Source organism: Otolemur garnettii, unplaced genomic scaffold (genome assembly GCF_000181295.1).
Source record: "Otolemur garnettii isolate 467f Iridium unplaced genomic scaffold, OtoGar3 scaffold00183, whole genome shotgun sequence".
Taxonomy (NCBI): Eukaryota; Metazoa; Chordata; class Mammalia; order Primates; family Galagidae; genus Otolemur; species Otolemur garnettii.
The window spans coordinates 2,759,933-2,778,849 of record NW_003852578.1 but is presented as its reverse complement, the minus strand read 5'-3'; the positions used below and the strand labels follow the sequence as shown (position 1 = coordinate 2,778,849).

General features: G+C 33.0%; 1 pseudogene; it reads right to left on the bottom strand.

Moving 5' to 3' along the window:
- Nucleotides 1–520: 520 nt before the first annotated feature.
- Nucleotides 521–620, bottom strand: LOC111721776 (annotated as a pseudogene).
- Nucleotides 621–18,917: the final 18,297 nt, after the last annotated feature.

Below are 18,917 nucleotides of genomic sequence, written 5' to 3'. Positions count from 1 at the left end.
AACACAAATATGAGACCCTGATAAACCAAGGCTATGAAACCTTACTGAGTTGTTTGTAAAGTACTGCAAACATAAGCAAATTGCGCCAAGTTAGTGAACTTAATTGTCCAACTACACAAAATAATTAAAAAACAAGCTCTGAATTTTTCTACCATCTACTGAAATTTATGTAAAATTAATAGAATTCTTATTATTTAATTTTTTTAATATTATAGAAAGTGAGTAGAAAATATTCCAAGAACTCTCACAACTAAAATCCAATTTGTAACTGGAATAAGATTCTCAGACTTAGCATAAACCTCTTTTGAGAATTCTTTGTGAAAGAGAAAATGTTGACGATAGTCAGTAAAACCAATTGTGTATCTTCAAATGTAGAGTATTAAGAACTCTGAAGAAATTTCAGGGAACATAAAGACACTCCACTCTATCCCACTCAATGACTTATTCCTTAGAAGAGACCAAATTCTATATTTCATAGTATTGAAGATAAAATAGAAAACTCATGACTCTGCCTTTTAAAAAAAATATGGAACATTTTATGAATTTGCATGTCATTTTTGCGCAAGGGCCATGCTAATCTTTGTATCATTCCAATTTTAGTATATGTGCTGTCAAAGCAAGAGCCTCTGCCTTTTTTAAAAAATAATAATCTTTGACATATGAAACATGCACTTGTACATACTCACACACACAAAATCCCAAAGTTTAGCAGTATTTACAACAAGCAATAGAAGAAACAAAACAGTAAAAACTATGTTAAAACCAATACTTCCAGTTAACAATGCAGTTTGTGAGATTCAGTAAATACCTCTGATGTAAATGACCTTCACTGCTGTACAACAGAACAAGGAACAACAAAGAAACAATGTTCCCAAGTGTTCACTGACCATTCTTCCTTGATAATAGTTTTCTCAGATAGGGGAAACAACCCTACTGAGAATACTGAGAATGCCAAATACATATATACACATACAGGGAAAAAAAACTGTATTAAAATTATAATACTCAATATATCCTGATAAGGATAGATGAGTACAAGTCACATTTCAGCCCCTCTTGTAATAGCAAAAATCAAATGTGACTTGAGTATTACAATTTTAATACAGTTTTTCCTTTCTTAAAATGTGTTTACAGTTTTTCAGACCCTCTGTGTTTATAAAAAAAAAAACATAGCTAAAGATTATATATATATTCCTTTTTTATTTCTGATTGAGATTATTAGTGACCTTAGTTTTCTACATCTAGTTAATCTGGCCAAGGGTTTATCAATTTTGTTAATCTTTACAAAGAACTAACTTTTTGTTTCACGGATCTTCCAAATTGTTCTTATGTCCTCAATTTCATTGAATTTTGATCTAATTTTGATACTTTTTTTCTTCTGCTAGGTTTGGGATTGGATTCCATTTCCTTCTCCAGTTCCTTGAGATGGTTCATAAGGTTGATTTGCACTTTTTATGTAAACATTTAATGCAAAATAACAGCAGACACAGTAGTTACACAAATGATCATCAGTGATTACTACAAAAAACTCCCTGGCAAGGAGTTTGAATATGTGGACAAAATGAACCAATAGCTGGAATCACACCACTTCTTTAAACTCAATCAGAAAGAATTTGAAATTTTGAACAAATATCAAGCACTGAAATGGCAACAACAATAAAAATTCTTCCAACTAAGGAAAGTCCTGGACCAGACTATTTTACATCAGAATTCTATCAAATCTTCAAAGAAGAGCTTGTATCTATATTGCAGAACCTATTTCAAAACATTGAGAAGGAAGGTATCTTCCCTAACCCCTGCTACCAAAACTAAGAAAGGATCCAACAGAAAAAGAGAACTACAGAGCAATATCATTGAGTTGACCATTATTAACCCAAAAATAGTCATTAAAATCCTAGCAAATAGAATACAGCTACACATAATCAGGTGGGTTTTATCCCAGGGATGCAAGGTTAGTTTAACATACTGAAATCCATAACTGTAACTCACCACATAAATAGAAACAAAATCAAAGATCATCTGATTCTCTCAATAAATGCAAAAAAACGCATTGTACAAAATTCAGCATCCTTTTCTCACAAGAAAGCCATCTACCACAAACCAGTAGCCAAAGTCATAAAGAATGAAGTGAAACTGAACGCATTACCAGTTAGAACTGGAGCAAGACAAGAATGTCCACCATTGCCACTGCTATTCACCGTAGTGCTGGAAGTTCTGGCTAATGCAATCAAGCAAAAGAAGGATATCAAAGGTATTCAAACAGGGACAGAGGAAGTCAAACTTTCACTCTTTGCTGATGGTGTGATTATACTTAGAAAGCCCCAGAGATTCAACCACAAGGCTCCTGTAAGTGATCAAGAAATACAGTAATGTCTGATAATTTAAATACATACCTAAAGTATGATGAGAAATGAAAAAAAATATTTTAAAAGAGAAAAATGTTTCAGGATCATACAAGAAAGAAGGTTTGAATATGAATCTAAGAGATTACATGGTAAGATCTAAGGAACTCATATAGCAGAGACAAGTGATGAAAACGTAAAACTGTGGAAACCTAACCTGACAAATTTATTTTAAATCAAGATTACAGAAATTCTCTAATGGAAGGAAATACCAAACTATACGCACAATCTACAATTGTAGAATTAATAGTAATAATAATAATAATAAAGGCAAGACAATTTTGTCTGTGTTAGATCATTTAAGGGGGGGGGAATTTGGGGGATAAAAGCAGAATAGAAGATTTTTACCTTTAGACTAAAAGGAAAAATTCAAAAGACTGTGATCTTATTGTAGTAAAATATAATAAAATAATATATGAAGGAAATAGAAACAAACTAAAAAAAATGTAAAATCTCACTTTTACACTTAATTCAAATAGATATAGAAGCTATCTAGTAAGGTACCATATAAATATAAATTGCAAAAACATTTGTAGTCAAAACCCATGAGTATTAAAACTGCTCTGGTAGGAAAACACCTATTAAATAAAAGAAAAATATATGAGATTTTTGTAATATATGAGTGTATTCATATGTGCAAATACATGTGTATTGAAAATATTGAAGAACATACACTCAATTTTATAGCACTTATAACTCAGGATTGGGATAATAAGTAATGTTTATTTACTATTTTAAATACATTTCCTATGAAACATTTTAAATGAGCATGTTTCACTTTAGGAATCTTAAAATCAAATAGATATTTTAATATTTAAAATATACAGCAAAACACTGATATTTATGCATATTTTAAAGGTATTTCCCAAGGGGTACATTTTCTTTAACCAGACAACCCTAAATCAGCTGATAATAAAATCAAAGATAAAAATTTAAATTTTCATTTTTAAATGAAATTAAATCATATAAATAATGTATGTTTATATGAAGTAGAGCTAATGATATTAAAACAAAAATTAGTGGGTCTTGCATAAAAAATTTATTCATATTGACAAACCTCCATCTTCAAAATATCCACATAAGGTAGAATTCTTACGTTTTATTTTTGTTATACTCATCAAATTTTTAAACAAAATAGAAAATCCTACAACCACTGAGACAATACTATTTACTATTTTTAGACTATTAAAGTCTTGTCATGATTATTTTTATAGTATTTTTAGAAAAACTTTTAAAAGTATAGCCTTGAGGAGAATTTTTAAAACATTGACTAATTCATCATTACTTTGAGATAAAGTGTTCTAGCTTGACAAGGAAAATTCTTTATGCAAGAGATTTCCAGACGTTTGTCTTTAGTATATTTGTCTGTGACTATGTATGTGGGTATCTGTTTCTGTGTGTCATATAAATGTATTTTTAAGTTTGTTTTAAGAAACTCTGGTATTCTGAGTAGCAGAAGATCTGGGATACCTTTAGGCTTTTTTGAAACACCCTCGTGCGACTATCCCATGACTCATTTAATATTAGTAGTATCCTGCTATGTACAGCCTTAGATCATAAGTGTATAAATAGTAGCAAAATAAAGAATGGATACTTTTTCATTTCCAAAATTCAATATTAAAATATTAAGTCATCTTTTCCATTCAGTAGTACCTAAATTAGCAGCATGTTCCCCAATTATTAATTCTAAGATATCATGTAATTAACAATTCACCAGTCTCCTGTTAGAATTTCTTCTTAAAATATTCAGTTTTTTAACTGGATGTCCTTTGGAGTTTGTAGTCATTTGACCTCGGCCTTCTATTATTTTTAGATAGTCAGTAGCTTTACTTCAGTTATTTTGTGAGAAAATGATGCATCTCTCTGGGCAATAAAAAATGTATAAGCAGCCCATACTTTTGATATATTTTCAAGAAATAAGAATTGACAGCTTTACCTTCTATAATCTTGTCTTCCTTCAAAGGTCTAGATTTTTCCAAAGCTGCTAGCCACATCCAGGGAATAAACTATTTTTTGAACATTTGTTCATCCTTGTACTCCTTCTCATTCGTTTATTCAACCATGTTGGATATAATTCTATTTACTCCAAAATCCGTTGGTGAGATTTTTGGCCATCACAATTTGCTTCAAAGCTGTTGCCGCTTCATACCAAATATGGATACGCAGCCATCTGGCTGAAAGAAATACAATTCATGGCACAGATCTAAGCTGCCACCATCAGACCAATGGTCAGATCAATACACTAAACCAAAGATCTTGCTTAGTTTCAAGCTTTACTAGTCATTTTAAGAACACAAGCAACCAAGTAGCATAACTGAAGGTGAGAGAATTCTGGGAGATTCTATCCGATTCCTCAGGTACTTACTTCTCGTATTAGACACAGGCTCTTTTTCCTCAGAGTAAGTTATGGATCCTAATAAAGGTGTGGGGGCCATTTCACATAGTTACAGATAATCAAATATCTTTATTTCATAACGAGACTGTCAAAGTGCTGGTATCACTTTTTCCAGACAGCCATGTTTTATAGATCTATGGATTGGAGTTTGTTTTCTATCAGTACTACTAAGCCGAAGAAATCCTAGTATGAGATTTCCATAGGTAAAAACTTTCTGCCTAGCAAATATCATTACTGTCATATATTTACCATGCTATCCAATTATCAGCAGGATTAGACCGGGTCAGCTGCTTTCTTTCCCCAGAGGGTAATGCTTTAATAATCAGAATAAAAATGTATCACAGCTCTTCGACTGTAAACTCTGATCCTCCACTGGGTGAGCAAGTGTGTCTAATTTTAGGGTGAAATATTTGCAGCACACCTATTCACACATACATGCGGCATTCTCTGAAATTCTTTATCAATTAAAAAGATAATATTTTGGTTTCTATCCACTTGAATCCTTAAGTGGCTTCAACAATTTTTTACTACTTCTTTTAATTCTATCTAAAAGAAAGCTCATTTTCACCTCAAAGGAAATGCTTCCACTTTGATCTGTCTGATCGGCTCATTGCTTTTCATTATGATAATTGTTTTCAAGGCACTGCAGTTTGAAATTATAGGCTTATGAAACATGCTTTATGAATGTATAGAATCAAAGCATAACAACCTTCTGAGTTTAACAGGAAAAAATTTTCAAAGAATTTCATAATTTAAAATAATTGGACAATTAATTTATACCTTTATTCAATTCTCGTGTGAAGGATATTAGTCATTTATAATGCACTTGAACTGTTACATATTATTGTGATGTGCATATGATGATTGATTGGCTTAGACTATAATTGATTTTTATTCCTATTTTCTATATGTGGGTAAATTTATTTGCTTTTCCAAGAAGTATAAATATTTGTGCTGAAATTAATATCATTCAGGCCTCATTTTGTTCCACAGCTTACCTGATGTTTCATGTTCTTCCAGTGCTAATCTGTACTTGTTTAATTTCAGTTGGATAATATTATAATTCTAGTGCATAACTCATATTTAAATGTTAATGAAGTGGAATTGCAAACATCCATATTTTAAGAGGTGTAAATTTGTGCAGTTTACATACTCCAGGAGAAAAGGAAAGTTTGAAAGATTTTAAAAAGTGAAGCTGATCAAGATATTACAACTGAAGAACAAAATACAAAAAAAAAATTAATGGAAACTTTTAATCTTTGTTTTTCCAGTGAATGTCTGTTTTGTAATATGATATGTTGCCTATCTGCAATGAATGCCAAGTAATTATCAAAATCATGTGTTAGAAGTTCTACATCTCATTTTTTTCCATTTGTTAGTTTTAACATGCAAGTATAGATCATCTTTGAATATTAAAAAATAAAATTTGGTGCAGCTTAATTTGGCTTATTTGGCCTAAATTTGCCCATGCTATGTTCACTGGCTAACAACTAATTTCATAAAGTTCTAAATAACAGTATTTTTCATTGTTGTTTCATAAAAATGTCTAAGATGACATCTGAAAATGTATTTTCGGCATGTTAAATTATCATGTGTCATGTTATTCCTAAATGAGGTTGACTAAAACAGGAAATGGTGGCACTTCCTCTTTCTGACCAATTCTTCAACTGAAAGGGATACTTTATAAGGAGCACAACAATCAAGTATAATTTTCTATGAATAGGTTGATGTATTTCTCAAAATTGACTACAAAGGACTACAAAGGGGATGTGATTTTTGTCTAGGGAACATTTACTAGTTTTAAAAAAGTAAAATCACATTTATATATAAAATTTAACATAAAATGTTATTTACCTATCAAGATTAAATTGGTAAGAATTTGTTAAAATGAGAGGAACTCACATTGTCTGAACAAATTTACTGTTTGAACATAAAGGGTTATACTTTGTATGAAGAAAACATTGGAGCAGAACGTTCTCAAACTATAACTTAACCAAATGTACAACAACATTAGGAGCAAATGATTTAATGAGATATCATTGTTTTATCTATATCTTGATTTTTATAATTTCACATAGTAATATATTAGTTAAGCATTGTCCTACTCAACTTTATTTTGATTATACTATTCTAAGCAATTATGAGGTAAAAAATAAGATTTGGAACATATATGAATTAAAAAATACATTTGAAACATATGTGTATATACATGTATTTGTTACCCTTTATCAATTCATATATATGTACATATGTATAAATATGTGTGTTTGCATATATCATTACAGTATAGATTTATTTTAAGAAATTGACTCACATGATTCGTGGGTGTCCAACCTGGGGCCCATGGGCCAGATGACATTATTTTAGCACTATTTTGCTTATCTGTTCTGGTGTCAGATAATATGAAAAGTTTGCATGGACTTTTTTCTTTTCTTTTTTTTGCTAATCAGCTTTCATTAGGGTTTGTATATTTAATGTGTGACCCAAGACAACTCATTCTTCCAATATGTGCCAAAAAAAAAAAAAAAAAAGGCTGAATATCTTTTATAAAGATAAAGATGCTGGAAATCTATTGAGCTGACCTGTGGGCAGGATTTTGATGTTATAATCTTGAGGGAGAATTCTTTCTTCTCTGCGAAACCTCAGGTCTTCTTATAAGGCCTCCCCCAACCAATTAGATTACGCCTACTCACATCATGGCAGGTGATTTGTTTTACAACTGGGCACCATAGCCTAATCAAATAGACACATAAAATTAACCTACATCAGGTATTTCTGTAGATGTTTTGCCTTATGAAAAAATAAAGTTATACTTCCATCATTCATCCCTGTACTCATGCACTCATTTGATTGGTCAGGAAACATTTTGATTATTTGCATTTGATTGGACAGCAATGATTCTGTCCCTGCAACTAAACTAACAGAGGAGATTTAGGGCATTTTAAGGAACACTAAAATAGCAGTAAACATCATTTTAATATTTACATTTTATTATGACTTATGTGTGAACACACACACAAACACAATGACAACCTCTATTGTAAGGATTATAAATTCAATGAAATTAAAGGAAAATATAGATTAATACAATCCAAGATGCGTATAGAAGAGGAAAAGACAAAGATTCATAAGCTCATTTCTTCTGTAATCATTGCTCTCATTAGATGCTATATAACTTTAGTATATCTGTAAATATATGAAAGTGGAAGTTTGCTGATTAGGTTAGGTCTACTCAGGCAAAATCCAAGAGGACTTCTAGAGAAAAAAAATGAATGTTACCTTATTGTTAGTCTCACTCAGTTTTATGACAGATTTTAAAGCTATTAATTATTTATTACATTTCAAATAATGATTTTAGAATGTTTTAGAGGAGCTTTATGTTCATAGCAGTATTGAATGGAAGATACGGAGGTTTCCCATTTGCCCCTTGGCCTCACACATGCCTCTGTGATGGACTCTGAAAGCCAAATCTTTCACTTAATGTTGTTATAAATTCAGATATTTAGGAGTGAGGAACTAAGAGTGTCGGAGTGGTTTTTTTATTTGTATTTTTAAAATATTAGTCTGATAGTGGTGTCCTGTAGTGGAAAAAAAAAAAAAAAAAAAAACCCTGACATGTGGGAGATTAGATTATTGCCTAATTAGATACAAAAGAATGAAGACTGATACTTTTGTAAAAACAACAACAACAAATGAAGCTTTCACAAATTCAAAGGTAATAAAATGTCCATGATAGTGACACTCAACTACAAAACTGTTGAGAATAATGTGCTATTTAAAAATGACTCACTTTGGGAATGCATAAACATTCCTTTTTCCTTCTGCAGCCATATAGAGGGCAAACAATTGTTTATCTTGGGACAGGTCATTTCATGGGAAAAGAAATTCATTTACATTTTCAAGTTTGTTGATAGACCTCAAAGTAGATCTCAAGTCTCCTACAAACATGGAAACTTTGTTGAAAAAAGACACTAAATTTCCTAACCCTATGTCACTAGATATATTTGAGATAAATTAATTTCTTGTTGATTGATGAGCATCCATTTTGTTGTGTTTAAAATTTTCCTTTTGGGGTTCTGAAATTTCATATCCACGTGATAATAACTTATATTCTATTATGTTTTCTATGAATATTAGCTGAGATTGTGAAGGAAATGAGAGCTTTAATTGAGCCCAGCAGCAGTTCAGTTTTATAGACTATGTTGCTTTTCCTTCCCTGCATGGAAGGCATGAATGACACCAGAGAGTGACATAAAACAAAGATGGATTCTATAATTAAGAACTAGAAATAAAAGTAAACATAAAATGAGGAATCAAATAATAAGACAACAAACATGTATACTATGAAATATTTCAGCATCAAATTTGATAGTAGCCTTGGTTCTCATCTCAATTTGTATGAAAAATGTACTAATGTATAAGAAACAACAGACTAGAATTAAAAAAAAAAAATTGGGGGAAAATTACTTTATCAAGCTCTCCCACATATCAATCAACTTTCTGTGATTTCATGCAAAAGCAAACATCTTAAATATTTCATTATGATAAGATCTCCAAGGAATATAATATTTTCAGGCTAAAAAAAAAAAATTTATGCTTCCCCCCCAAAATTTAATTACTTCAATCTGATTAAATATCTACATTTATAAAAGCAATAACTCATTTTCCCTGTTAGATAAACTTTTGGTTTTGTAGTTATAAATATAATTAAATATGTGCAGTTATTATTTCTAAGATAGATCTTGTAGAATGTCATATTTATGAAATTAAAAGGTATAATTAAATGATAGCATCAATGTTAATGGTGTTTTCATTAACAACAATATTAAAATAATTTATTTTAGGAAACAATTTTATTGATGTCTGACAATATATGGTGCCCAAAAAATTGCCCATAAAGTCACCATATATAGAAGAAAGGGAAATAATAGCCAAATGAGCATTTATTTACAAAATATTTATTGCAAAATTTTACAAAGAAGTGGTCAACACGTAAAGAATATTTTGCAAATGTTTTGTAAAATTACTGTGCATTCACATGATATGTGGCTAGTGATTCTGTAGCCAGAATCTCTGTCAGGTCCTTGCTCTTGGAGTAGGAAGAAGGCATCCATGGACCATGACAAATAAGCAACAGGATAGTTTTTATTTATAGATATAAAAAAAGAAAGATAAGGTCTCTGGTACAGTAGAGTGGGGATCCCCAGCTTGTAGCCCAGTTGAGCCTTCTATCTAGGGGTTTATATCAGCTTTTCTCACCCTGCAGGCAGGGAACATTAGAGGGAGACAGAATGTATGTGTGGAATATGTCACAATAGGCCAGGGGCCTTTGGGCAGAAGTAAATTATAAAACTGCCATTGTGCAGAAATGTGGTCCCCTTTGGGGCTTGCTCCCTGCTCTGGGCGTGGCAGCTTACATGGAGCACTGGTCAGACTGGTTTATTATGAGCCTGCCTTGGTCCAGAGAGTGTGGTCTGTATTCAAGCTGATCTGTGAGCTTGTTGGGCCTAGAAAACGAGTATCTGTGTCCATCCCTGGGTGGGGAAGCACTGCATCAACTCTCCCAGGTTATAACATTCTGTCACTGCAGTGAAGTTAGAGCCTTACAGGGATAAGGAGCAGCATATGTTTTCTGCTTTTGACTTGGAAGAATGATTTCCTAGCAACTGATGCTGAAAATTCATCATTAACACATAATAATTCATCATTAACAAATTGCTTAATTGCATTTTAGAACAAATTCAAAACACAGCCCCTTTCTTTAAAAATTAAGATCATTTAACTTGTGCTTGATAAAAAATCTTCCAAACACATTTTAGAGAACAACTCATACTTTATATCATTAAATTGTATAGAGATGCAATCTAGTCATGAAATCTATTTATAATAGACTATGTACTTAGTATTTAAATAAACCTCTTTGAAAAGTAAAACTTTGGTATTTTCTTTACATATGATGTGCTTAAAGATGTATCCTATGCCTTGCGTAAAATTGTCTTGTAAAGGATGATGACGATACATAAATACAAAATGAATACATAAAAAAATACAATTTTTGCTCATTGACACAATTTCTTTGTATAACTTTGGGGTAGTATAATTCATTCATTAAATAAATGCTTATTGAGCAATTATTATTTGTGAAAGACAGCTTCAGCTCTTAGAATACAACAGCAAATGCAAGAAAAAATATTTGTTCTTATAGACAAAAAATTAAATGTGGGAGACCAGGAAGACAGCTGACATGCTGTGCCTCTTCAAAGAGCAATCAGGATATCCATCAGATACCCATATTTTTAATAGATTGGTGGAGAAAGAACACTTGAAGGTAGTAGGAATGTTATGGGAAACCTGGAGGGTGAAGGTAGAAGCCAAACTGCCTGCTCAGAGCTGCTAAGAGCAGTAAGTGAGCTCTAGACACAGACGTAGGGCAAGTAAAAGCAGGATCCTTCTTTGGCACTACATTTCTACCTTGAACCTTTGCATTTAGCTACAGAAGAGCTCCTTGACACCCACAGTCCACAAGAGTGGGGTGAGAAGCTGGCAGAGGTTCTCAACCTGTGGGTTGTGATGCCTTTGTAACAATGAAAATACATCAGGGCATTAGGAAGGTTGAGAACCACAGTGTAGGGGATCATGCAAAGGCACTGCGTAAGCTCATGTGGAGTTCCATCAGCTTCCAAATGCCAGGCACTGGTGCCTGGGCCCAACCAGCGAGCCTTTCCCCATTACTCTGCGCTCTGCTCAGAGCTCACCACTGCCTCACTGCTAGTCCAGGTCAGGAGACAAGAATCTGGGAGAGCTCAGCTTTGCTATCAGAGCTGTGGAAAACTGCAGGACCTACTGGGGTTTAGAGCAGGAGCTCCACACCCATGAGCCTTCTGCAAAAGTGTCCCCCTGGCTGCTGCCACAGATAGGGGCAACTCCCCTACCCCAGTAGCTGGACAGTAGAAAAACTGCTCTTGACCTGCTGAGTGTTTTATGGGCAACCCAGGACCAGCCCACCTCTCCGTGTTGTGGACAGCATTTCAACTCAGGGAACCTTAAAGACAAGACCATGGTCCAGTTCACCTGCTCTCAGGACTCAGTTGTGTCATTCAGGAGAATGGAAGAGAGATTTATAAACTGATCACGAGTGGGAAGGGAGCCTATGCAGGCAGAACTGAGAAGATCATGTGTTTCCTGGTTGGCTCCATGCATGGGGTATCCTTCCCCCAACTTAAGTGGTGGAAAAGCTACACTATCTGTCCTGGGTGGAAAGAATTGCAACGTGGAGCAAGGCTAAGAAGAAAGGTTGCAACATTAAATGCCTACATATAAAAGACAGAAGGAACACAAACTAACAAGATAATTTCACATCTTAAAGAGATACAAAAACAAGAATAAACCAAAACCAAAGTTAGCCCAAGAATTACACAGAGTAGAACAAAGTTGGTTAAAAAAAATTACAAAGGATCCAAAAAAAGGAAAAATGGTTCTTTAAAAAGATTTAAAAAAATCAATAGAACACAATTAAGGTTAACCAGGAAAAAAGAGGATTCAGATAAGCTCAATCAGAAATGAAGAAGGAAACATTACAACTGATAAAAAAAAAATTGTCCAAAACTCCTATGAACAATTCTATACACGCAAACTAGACTATCTAGAGAAAATGGGTAACCTTCTTGAGACATACAGCCACACTGCTTGAATCAGGAGGAAGCAGGGATAGAGACAGAAATCATGAACAGAACAAGAACAAGTAGCAACACTGAATTTGAAATAAAAATTCCTGCCCACTGCTTTCAGCCCAGGATCAGACAGATCCACAGCTGAATTTTGACATACTTATGAAGAACTTGTCCAACCCTATTGAAAATGTTCCAAAAGACGAGGAGGCAGACATCCTCACTCATTCTATAAAATTAGTATCATCTTGATACGGAAGCCAGGAAAGGGCACAACAACAACAAAGAGGAAAATACATACTAATAGCTCTGATGAACATAGATCCAAAAATCCTCCACAAAATGCTAGCAAAATGAGTCCAAAAGCACATAAAAAAGATAACTCTTTACAATCAAGTGACTCATTCCAGACATGCAAGGGAAATTCATCATATGCAAATCAGTGAATGTGATTCACTTAAACAGAATTAAAAACAAAACAAAGCCATATGATCATCTCAAAAGATGCAGGAAAAGCATTCAATAAAATCTAGCATCTCTTCATGATAAAAATCGTCATCAAATTAAGCATTGACAGAGCATCCTTGAAAATAAAAAAAAAGCCACTTATTGGAAACACATATCCAACATCATACTGAATGGAGCAGTTGAAAGCATTCCCCATGAAAACAGGAACAAACAAGAGTGCTCACATTTACCCACTTCTGTTTAACTTGTTCCTGGAAGTCTTGGCCAGAACAGTCAGGCAGGAGAAGGAACAGGCATTTCAATTGGAAAAGATGAAGTCAGATTATGTCTGCCCCAATATGAAATTATATTTATGAAGCCCTCAGATTCCTCCCCAAAACTTAAAGATTGATAAATGAATTTCATATATTTCAGGTTACAAAATCAACAAACACAAATCTTATCATTTCCACATAACAACTTAGCTAAGAATCAAACCAAAAACTCAATCCCACTTACAATAACTGCAAATATATATATGTATTCCTATCTATGTATCTAGGAATATACTTAGCCAGGAGTGGAAAGATCTCTATAAGGAGAACTAAAAAACAATAATGAAAGAAATTATAGATGCCACAAACTAAAGAGAAAAAAAAATATCTCATGCTCATGAATTGAAAAGATCAATTTTGTTAAAATGACCAAATTGCCCAACACCTTCTACAGATAAAATGCAAGCCCTATCAAAATGTCATCATTTTTTTCATGGAAGTAGAAAAAAGAATTCCAAATTTTATATGGAAGAAAAAAATTCCCAAATATCCAAAGCAATCCAAAGTGAAAAGAATAAATCTGGAGACATCCTATTACTTGACTTTAACTTACACCACAAGGCTCAGTAATCAAGCCAACTTGATAGAGATATAAAAAAATACACATGGGTCAAGGGACCAGATAGAGACCCCCGAAATGAAACCATATATCTGCAATGAACTGATCTATGGCAGAGCAGACAGAATCATACCCTGAAGAGAGCATATTCTATCACTTACTATACACAAAAATTTACTCAAAATAGATTAAAGACTTAAATGTAAAACCTGAAACTATAAAAATTTTAGAAAAAAAATCTAAGAAGAACTCTTCGCAACACTGATCTACACCAAGAATTTATGACTAAGACCCCCAAAGCAAATACAACAAAATCAAAAATAAACAAATGAGAGTTAAAACTAATAAGCTTATGCACATCAAAATAAATAATCAACAGACTAAATAACCTCCAAAATGGGAAAAAATTTTCAGAAACTGTATATCTGACAAAGAAATAATATTTGAACTCCACAGTGCAAGCAAACAAATCGTAAGAAGAAATGTTACAAAGTGGGCACAAGACATGAACATCCACTATGCAGTCAGAATGACCACCAGTGAAAAATGAAAAAGGGATAGATATGTAAGCATGGATGCAGTGGACAGGGAATGCTTATACACTGAGGGGGCGGGGATGTAAATTAATACAATCACTATGGAGATTTCCCAAATAATTAAATGCAGATCTATCATTCACTTAAGCAATCTTCTGACTATCACCCAAAGTAAAATAAATCATCATATTAAAAAGACACCTGTACCCATATATTTATCACAGCATAATTTATAAAGGCAAAGTTAAGGAATTAATTTAAAGGCCCATTAACTGATAAGCAGATTAAGAAAAGGTATTGTGTGTGCACACGTGTGTGTAATACACTCAGACATAAAACAGATTAGATAATGTATTTCACAGAAATGTGTTTGTAAATGGAGGCCATTATGCTAAGTAAAGTAACTCAGGGATGAAAAAGCAAACACGGCAAGTTCTCCCTCGTAAATGGTATCTAAACCATGAGTATGTATGTTCATGTAGACATTGAAGACTCAGAGGCGGAGGATGGGAGGAAGGTGAGGGATGAAAAATTGGCTATTTGACACAATAAACATTCTTCCATGAATGGCATGCTCAAAGCCAAGAATCCACCACTATGCAATTCATTCATGTAACAATAAATAAATAAATAAATAAATAAATAAATAAATAATTCACCTCCTAAATCTATAGAAATTTTAAAAATTAAATGTAACAAATAAATCATTTATTTAGTTCCTTTTATAATTATGTAACCTAAATAACTAAACAGTATAAAAAGCTAAAAGGGAATACAACTTCTTTTCTCATAGCTACATTTTTAGAAATGTCATTTAATTAAGGCAAATATCACTGTAAAATAAATGTATACAAATATTTAAAAGAATTGATGTCTTTATGTGGCTTTGAGAGGAAAACAGTTTATCAGCAAAAGGAAAAGTCAGGGCAAGTTCCCGAGGTAGAAGCATGCTTGAAATGCACAAAGGACAGAAGGAAACTTGTGATGGGCAGAGGGTATGTGTTTGGGGAGTAGTTTTTATAGGTATTGTATAAAGACAGGGCAGACCACTTAAGCCTTCTAGGCTTTGATTGAACTGCTGAACTACTGGAGAGTTTCTAGATGAGGAGTGACATCACCTAACTTGTGTACTGAATAGCGAGCACTTCACAGTGTGGAGGACACAATGTGGTAAGAGTAGAAACTGGGAGGCCAGTTGAAGGTGTTAGACTAATACCGGAGAAAGATGAAGGGGATGCTAGTTGAGTGATGGCAGTGCAGGTGGGGAAAATGATAGAAAACTGGAAGTATTTTGAAATGGAAACTGTGTATTTCCAGATGAATTATATTTGGCATTGAAAGAAACAGAAAGATCATTTTTTTTTGTTTTTGTTTTGTATTGTTTGTTTTCTCATAGATATTTCCATAGGAACATTACATTCTCATATGAATAATAAAACACAAATATAGTCTAATACAGGGGCAGGAGGAGGGGGGAAGGGAAGGGGAAAGAGAGCCGAGAGGACTATGGGCAGGAGGGAGGGCAGGTGCCATTGTGAGGGTGTATAACATGTCCCCTGGGTGAGGGGCTCTTTTACAACTGAGACTTTACCCTTAGAAGTGAGAGCAATGTAATCTAAAAATGTTTACCCTTATATTAATTTCAAATAAAAAAAAGATTTAAAAAGGATTTATATAAATAATAGCAGATCAATATGATTTCTTGTTGCAGGTACTGAAAGTCATTTTATAAGTTAATAGATTTATGGTTTATTAACAGAATCTCTCATTTTGTCAGTGTCCTTTACAAAGACAGATAGCCTTTAATCTAAGAAAATATTCTCTCTGATTTTGACACATTTCTATAATTTTTTGATAAACTTTTTTTTCCTGCATTATCCTTGGAATAAAAAGAACAATGCCTTTGAAATGTTGGAGGGCATGTAATAACACTTAGCTCATTCACACATATCTGTTCACACACACATGCGCGTACATTCACACCTCAGATTATGTTGGCAATATACTTATTAATTTTTCCATTAAGTAAATGGCATTTGGATATAAGACATGGCCCCTGTTTGCAAAAATATGTAACAGATGACTAAAATTCTGTATGTAATAGAATCACTGCTCAAACACAAATCATTATTCATTATGCGATATGCCTTTCAGATAAAATTGCTTGGCTAAAATAAATCCAAAAACTTCCAAAGAAGGGCCTATTACTCTCATACGCAATTCTCTCACACTTTGCCTTGATTACTAAGTAGGTCAGCCACTGTACAATGAAACCGGTGTTACACTGCTCTCCAGAGGTAGAAGATTTTCTGAAAATCCTATTTCTCTACCATAGACTAGCCTCTTAATATTAGCTGATCAAATCTGTTCTCTCTTTTTCTCTGAATGTTACAGCTTTTCCTTGCCTGGTACTCCTTAACAATTGTAAAACAAAGCAAAGCAAACCAAAACAAATAAAACTACATCCTCTGAAATGTAACTGAAAAGGACATAATAACTATGTACACATGTGTGCATACGCTTTTCTCAAAAGGCGTTTGTCTCACTGCTACCTCAAAACATATTTCATTTTCTTTAATTACCAATTGGAAAAAAGTCCACTGATGTTGAATGGGAAATGGCATTTTTAATTTTCACCAAATTGTACATCCATCGTATCTCCTATTTTGTGAAGTTCTACACTTTCATATTCACCAACATATTTTTAATAGCTAGCCACATTTCATCTGTCCTCTGTTGGAAGGATTTAGAAGAAAATAGGGGATGATACTGTGGACACAAGCTCTATTCATTTTTAAGCCTGCTATTAATGTATTTTGTTAAAGGGGAAGTAGCAACTGTGAACCCAGTATATTAATGCAAAAAGTATTCATTTGGCAGAAATCACTCATGTGAGAAATGTGTAAGCAAATAACATGGAGTAAATCATTTGCAGTGAAGAAAAAGCTGCCACGAATGCTTTACTTATCATCTTGTTTAAGGTTTCTGGCTTCAAATATATATGCGTCCTTTCCTCTGATAATGTTGTATCTCAATACAGAAAGATGTGCTTAACCTAATGGTGGAGGGTGAAAAGAGGCTTGTTGACTCATGGACTTAAGAACACCACAAAATCTATTAACTCAGACAGAAATTGCCTTTATCCAACTCCACTCCTGACCTCCCCCTCCCCCACTCTGGGCCAGCAGTGTACTAGGAATAACTGATCTGTATGGCAGGACAATCAAGAATTTAAAGTTTTGTTGTATTTTCTGGGAATCAGAGGCTATAGGGAGTTCTATAGACTGTAAGCAACCAGGTTGTGTGGAATTATTGATCAAAAGTGAAACACAATTCAAATCACGAAGTCAGAGGTACTCTTAAATTATTTTATGAGTGTCTGGTGAGTATTGTCTAGTTTGTTTTTCTCTAATTTTATGAGTGTATATTCTGGCTGAATTTGATTCTTCTGTATTTTGAAGGTTTTTTTTTGAAAGAGATCATTGCATACTTTTTTCTATCCTCATACTTTTAATCTGATGTGGAATAAACACAACATTGTACATGTGATCATCATTCTTTTCATAAATATTTATTGAACACAAACTATATCCAAGTGGTAATGATGACATATTTAGAAGTAGAAATAATACTAGAACTTGTAGATTTAAAAGAAGTCTTGAATTCATCCAGCCAAAATACTTTTATCTTATCATCAGGAAAGCACCTTTTCCTTGCTAGGGCTTTTTGACAAAAGAAACAGTTTTTTCCCAAATATTTAGGATATGATATTTCATTAGCCCTGATTGTGACATATTCACTAGAGTTATGTTAGTAGTGATCCTTATGCACAATACCCTACTTATCTTCATTTTATAAGGAAATCATTATACAATGTATAATACCTAGAAGGAAATTTATATCTTAGTAGTCAGGTGACTTGAGAACTATATGATCACTTTTTTTTTTTTAACGTAAGTGATTCTACTAGAAGAGAGAACATCAACTCTCCTCTTCTAACAAACAAGTACCACATATCAAATGGAAAAGTAAAGGAAAAATAAATTTACCAAATATGTAAGCTCACAAATTATATAATTCTCTGAAGCCCCTTTCTACTATTGCTATTTCTACTTCAATAGATATTTTTCCCCAAAACTAAATATAATATGTATAATATCAATATCTTGGTGGCTAAGGAGTAGACACAAATAATTCCATTTTTTCTGAATTTACTCTATCTGTTGATTATTTCAAGTCTATAATACTTTGACTCTGACACTGCATGTGACATGCCACAAATTCCATGAAATATACAATGGGTAAAGTACAATGGGTATGACAAATTTTGTATTCCTCCATTGCTCAAGTAAATTCAGGAGGTTTTGCTTTGCTTTCCTTTGTTTGGTGGTATGTATAGTAGCTACACATCAATTTTCAATAACTCTAATGTAAGTTGGTAGTTATTTATTAAACCTAAATAAATTTTTTAAAAGTACTTTTTTTCTTGGGAGTAAATAGCAGTTACTGTAAATGATATCTATTTTAAAAGTATCTGTTGTGTTTCAGAAACTTTATTGTATAATTTGCATATGTA